The 6,622-nt window shown below is 33.1% G+C and overlaps 1 pseudogene across 1 annotated transcript; it reads left to right on the top strand.

Moving 5' to 3' along the window:
• Positions 1–1,764: 1,764 nt before the first annotated feature.
• LOC149201373 (putative serine/threonine-protein kinase WNK11 pseudogene) lies at positions 1,765–3,573 on the top strand (annotated as a pseudogene). Its single transcript, XR_016253866.1, has 2 exons — positions 1,765–1,971; positions 2,180–3,573. The product of XR_016253866.1 is annotated as a putative serine/threonine-protein kinase WNK11 pseudogene (transcript).
• The last annotated feature ends 3,049 nt before the right edge of the window (positions 3,574–6,622 follow it).

Raw genomic sequence — 6,622 nt, 5'->3', positions numbered from 1 at the left:
CGAAGTTGGACAAGAATACAAATGTGGAGGAGGAGATTGATTAAATTGCTTGGGAACAAATCACTTCACGTTAGAATCGATTTAGGATTCAAAACAAATACAAAAATATAGCTTATTATTGTTTGGGCTCTGTTGTTTCTAACTTCTCCAAAAAATATAAATTGTATTCAAATTTTGGGAGACTCCAAATGTATCATTGATTAGTTAGCTAGCAAAGCCCAGTTGGAGGTTCTCAATCTGGCTTATTGGAAAAGCAAAATAGAGGAAATAAGGAAACAATTTTTGGAGATTAATTTTTGAACTGATAACTCAAAGTGAGATTCTAAAGAGCTAGAAATAAAACTTAAAGATTCTTCTAACTTATGGGGCACCTAGTTAGATTTTATGACAACCACATTATGGAGTTGATAAACAATTCCTAATACATTGTTATACTATCTTTGTTACTAAACTCCATGTTGAATTATTATCTTTGTTACTAAACTCCAAGTTGAATTATTATTGGCTAAAAGCTAAATAACATTCAAAACTCAAAAACAAAATTCTAAATAATAATTTTTAAATTAAATATTTAAAATTATTTCAATATAATTAAATATTTATTTAATAAAAATTTAAAAATTTAATATTTTTTTAATAATAATTTTATACATTTTATTTAAATTAAATATACTTTTTTATTTTTACATATATTAATTTAAATGATTTATAAAATTTAAATTTTATGATAATTATATTGAATTCATGGTTGAACATTAAATTTAGTAAACAACTAGTGCTATAACAAAGTAGTTTTGCTATAATTATCTTTTAAGAAAAATTGTAAATTGATATATGAAGTGGAAAAATTAATTGTCTATTAAGGGACAAGGATTTGGGTAAACTTTGATGAATAGTAACCACTATTAAGTGCACAAGTTACATTTTTCACTTTTACCTATTACAATAATGGTACGTAGTAACTAACTAATGATAAACATGTTATTTACTTGAGTATTATCTATTTTCAAGGATTTTAATTTTAGATTGTTTAATAATAAAAAATCATTGCACAAATATCTAAAAATCATGACATAAATATCACAACTATATCCAAAAATATCAATTATATGGCTAAAATAAAACATCAAAATCTTTTCCAATTAAATTAAATCAAAAACTAAATCAATAATTTAATCTATTACTAGAATCTTAACTGCAAATCTATACTAGAATCTTATCGGGAGTAGTAATATATAAAATTGAATTATATTGTCTAAAAATATTTTAATACTATTAATGATTTATTTTCACCTTTAATTAAATCTTATTTTATAATAATAAATTATATTATAAATCTCATTCAAATTAAATATTTTCACCTTTAATTAAAATCTTATTTTATAATAATAAATTATATTATAAATCTCATTCAAATTAAATATTTTTTTAAGATATTAATAAAAATATAAATAAAATTTAATAAATCTTATTTTATAATAATTATTATATCATATATCTCATTCAATTTTTTTTAAGATATAAATAAAAATATAAATAAAATTTAGTATTAAATTTCAACATAAATTTAAAAATTAAATAATTAGCATAATAATATTATCGTATATTTTTGCGACTCTAGTTGAACTTCTCTCGCTGAACATTGGCCACTAATCAACAATAACATCCAAAATTCGAACAACAAGATTGCGCTTTTCTTGGAATTGAATGTCTAAAATTATCCCAACACCGCTATAAATTGGATAAAAAAAGCAATATGACACGCCAGTAATGCCAATGCGAACTCCAGTTTAAACAGTAACCCAAATTACAAAACCTCGGCGGTCTCTTACTATATATTTGCCATACGGTATTCTCTCCTTATCTTTCGAGTTTCAATTCTCGTTCACTCGTGCTGTTCTGCCATTTTGGCTTCTCGCGTTTTCCAGATTTCAAGAACGGCCGCTGAGCCAGCGCTGCAACGACAGAAAGGTATGCCTGTTGTTCATGGATTATGTTCTTCTTTATGGGCGTTGTTAAGAATAGTCGCCAGAGATCTGTTTTCTATTTTTTTTCTCGACCAATTTGCAGGGAAATTGGATCAAATTTTCCAGTAATTTTGTTTTTTTTCGGCTGGAAATTATATTATAGCTATTTAGGGTTTTATATTTAAATTTATTGCGAGGCTATTCTATTGCAGGTGCCTCACTGGAGCGAAAATGCTGTTAGTGTCTTCAGTAACCCCAAAGGAAGCAAAGTCTTCCGTCTTTGCCATATGTTCATCCTCTGAATTTAGGGAAAATCTCCATTTCTCCGTCTTCCTTTAGCCTTCAAGGTTTTCTTCTGATCTTCTTCTAAGAAGAAGAGGACCACACGTGGGAATTCCAGGGTTAGGGTTTTTAAGTTGTTTGCACCCTTAACAAACAGAATGCCTGCTGTAGAATGTGATCCCGGTGAAAAGGACAGGGAACCTTTTGTGGAATTGGATCCAACTGGTCGATATGGACGCTATGAGGAGGTGTTGGGCCGTGGTGCCATGAAGTCGGTATACCGAGCTTTTGATCAGGAAGACGGTATCGAGGTTGCTTGGAATAAGGTGTCTTTGCAAAACCTTGATGATGTTTCCATACTCAGAATTTATGCAGAAGTCCGTCTGTTGAAATCTCTCAGGAATGAAAACATCATTATGCTCTACAATGCCTGGTTGGATAAAAAGACAAGACATGTGAATTTCATTACCGAGGTCTGTACCTCCGGGACCCTGAGAGAGTACCGCCAGAAGCATCGGCATGTCTCCATGAAGGCTGTGAAGAATTGGGCACGGCAGATACTCGAGGGATTGCATTATCTGCATAAGCAGAACCCTTGCATAATACATAGAGATTTGAATTGCAGTAATATTTTTGTGAATGGCAATACTGGCATTCTGAAAATCGGGGATCTGGGTCTTGCGGCTACCCTGGAAAATGATCATGCTGCACACACTGTTATTGGTACACCGGAATTCATGGCCCCGGAATTATATGAAGAGCATTATAATGAGCTTGTAGATGTTTATTCCTTTGGCATGTGCTTACTGGAGATGGTTACTCTGGAGATTCCTTACAGTGAGTGCCGTAGCATTGCTCAGATTTATAAGAAGGTGAGTTCTGGTATAAGGCCAGCAGCATTGGAAAAAGTTACCAATGAGGAGACGAGACAATTTATTGAAAAATGCCTGGCAGCAGAATTGGTGAGGCCTACTGCTGCAGAGCTTCTGATGGACCCATTTTTTATAGGAGTACAAGTGAACAGCTAGTACATGTGCATTGCAGATTCTTATCGTCTGTTGAAAAGAGTTTGGATATTGGTATTTTGGCATTTTAGTGGCTAACAGGTGTTGCGATTATGTTCGATTGAAAAGGATAGGACTTCACTTTTTTCAAGATGTGCTTCCTTATTTTAAGAATTGAATTAGGGTTTTCTGTCGTTTTGTGTGGAAAACGTTGTTAAAAGACGGTGATGCCAAAAATTAGGTGTAAAGAGATATATAGATGTTGTTTGATGTATATGTTGAGCTTTGGCTTAATAAAGTTTGGCAGTGTGATTTGGATTTCTCGTGGTTCTCGGAATATGATAGATGAAGTTGGGCCATATTTTATTTTCAGCAGCTCATTTATTATATTGTATTCTTCTCATTCATTATAAAATGTGTGAATGTATGCAGAATTAGGGAACAGTATATTTTAGTCATGGACTGTTAAAAATTGGCATCGCATTATAATTAACAAAACCATATGCCCAGTTTCCTGTCTATTATACATTGGAACTCAATTTTATAACTATATATATGCCACCTGAGCCCATTGGTAAGAATCAAGACATAATCTATGTAGCTCAATTTTTATAGTCTTGCATTTGACACCTGAACCCGTTGGTAAGAGTCAAGACGAAATCCGTGCTTGAAATCAGGCTCGTAGGAAGCTGAGCTACATAAGTCACCTGCAACGAAACATAGAGTTTGGTAGGTACTTTAAATTATGGTTGCTCTGAGGCATATTTGGACTCTTGGAGTCACCTCTAGGGCAATAGTTAAGCTTAGAAGGCAGATATGATCATAAGTTGAATGCAATAATTTTCGCTCCTCCGTTGAAATCTCATGTCGACATACCTGGGTTCCAAGTGCTCACTCTCTAAGAGAACTGATATGTATTTTTATTTTGCAACATGCCATATGATTCTTTTGCCTGGGTTCCGAGTGCCCACTCTCTAAGGGAACTGATATGTATTTTTATTTTGCAACATGCCACATGATTCTTTTGCTAAGGGAACTGATATATTTTTATTTTGCAACATGCCACATGATTCTTTTGCCTGCATTGACCATCACTGTACCCATTGAAACATTGTACATACTTCAAAGTAAAATCAATGGTACAGACTTCAAAGTAAAATGTCTTATTGAGACATACTATGTACCTATTTTGTCTCCTACAATGATTAGAAATTTTGAAACATTGTACTTTTAACACTTGCTAGTTGAATGCAAGCAAGTTGTTACTGACTAGTTACAATCTGCCATTAATACTTTTTATATATATACATGATGTGCATACAATTTTTGTTGCATTAATGGTTTGAAAACTAATACTCTCAGCGCTTATTTCCTTTTCCAAGTTAGTTGATCCTATGTCCCCTCACATATTAACATGAGATTAGACTGTTGTAAACTTAAGGACGGGAACATGGTTTTTTTGGTTTGAATGCTTCTAGTCAATGACAGGGATTTCACTTTGTGGACTTATGGAATCCATTCTTAGCTAAGCTGGTATGACTTGGGAATCTAATCTGTATGGGGAGGATCAGAGCATCTTCTCATAGCCACCCAAGCTAGATCCCATTGGCATTGGGAACATAATTTGTCTTCCATGTAATTATAAATGATAAATGACAATTTTTGTATTTCTGATTTGTGTTTTGCAATAATTTTTGCTCTGGAAACTTCGAATTTAATGGCAATTTTGTAACTAATTATTAGATTTCTGTTGGTAAATCATGCAAGCTTTCCGGTGCCTAGTTATGCTGTGGTTAAATGTTCATATTATACATTGATACCACGCCCAGATGGTATATGCTTCTGTACACTTTTCATCAATGATTATCTGTTCTTTGAACACTTTTGGATGATTTGTAGTTAGACTCAAGTTTGCAATATATTGACGTGTTATCTAACTTTACTCATCATTAGACACCTCTTCATTATTTGTTATCTATATGAGCTTTAGAGATTGACGTGCAAATTGATGATGTAATTTTGTTTTTTTGCTTCTACAAAACTCTAGTCAATATGATAAAGATGCCTATTTTGACTAGAATGACACCAGATATACTTGATAGATTTGTTTTTTTTGGATTCTACAGAGCTATAATCAATTTAATAAAGATGCCTATTTTGACTAGAATGATCATAGACACCAGCTGGACTCGATAGATGGTCTAGAAGCCTCTGGCATTGGCTGGTACATATCGAAGCCTCCAATAATACGATAAATCCCAGCTATTGTGAGATATCACATGAAGGTTTGGTTTCAAGTTTTTAGCAATTCAAATGTGTGCTTTTAGAAAGTACAAAATTTGTACCTTTTGAATGGAACAACCGGCAATGTTTTGTGAATCTGAGCTATTATTTGTACTTGTAATGGTGACATGATGTCTTCATGCAAGGTGTTATAATGGAACCAGATGTGTAATTTCCTTTCCAATAAGGACATATGTTCAGGTTTGATAAAGGGGAAGGTCTGAACAGAAAGATTTTACCTTTGATGGGTGTCTCTTTCGTGAGGGTATAGTATTAATACAACTTTTCCACAAATTTTTCTAATAAGGCCTTTATTTATGTTGCCTTATGATTCTGTCTTTTTAATATTTTTCAAGAAATTGTTTGCAAAATTCCAATTACCTTTTTATGTAGACAATGGTCCAAAGAGTTTGACAAAAAACAGCAACTATTTAGAGTCTGCTCTATAGAAATCACTATTACATAGTGACTTCTCTCGCTGCTATGTAAAAACAGGAAAGGAAACACCTTGGGAAATATGGACTTGGGAGGGAAGCAGTCTGTAACTCTTGCTGCTACTGTCACTAGATTTAAGTTACATTTTGACGCAACGATCTATTGCAAACTGACTTGTCTTGCTGTTATGTAAAAACAGGAAAGGAAAGATATTTGAAATATGGGCAGGGAGGGAGCATTCTGTATCTCTTGCTGCTACTGTCACAGATTCAAGTAACATTTTGAGATAACGATTTGCATTTTCTTCTAAGTTGCATGATTAGGTGTCCATTATGGAACCTTCAACTCTCAATAATTATTTTGGTTTTTAACCAGCTATAAGCATATGCAACGTTTTAAGCCTTTCCAATCATCAATTCGAATTGATGAGCATTTCAATTAATCCAGCTGAGGAGAAGCAGTGTTGACAGCTTCAAAGCATTATGTGAAGTTCCGTGGATTATTGGATGCCCAACTGAAACATCTCTAGGGTTCCTCTGGTCTCTAATTTCATTATAATTATACAATCTACAGATTTCAACTTTCTATCAGCAAGTAGTTGGGAGATAAACTGTGAAAATAGCGTGATTACTCAATGAAGATGGGGAGGTC

Source organism: Pinus tabuliformis, chromosome 2_1, assembly GCF_031772625.1.
Source record: "Pinus tabuliformis cultivar Carrire ecotype Pingquan chromosome 2_1, CPIR1, whole genome shotgun sequence".
Classification (NCBI taxonomy): domain Eukaryota; kingdom Viridiplantae; phylum Streptophyta; class Pinopsida; order Pinales; family Pinaceae; genus Pinus; species Pinus tabuliformis.
The sequence above is the reverse complement of the archived record's forward strand: the minus strand, read 5'-3'. Positions and strand labels throughout refer to the sequence as shown.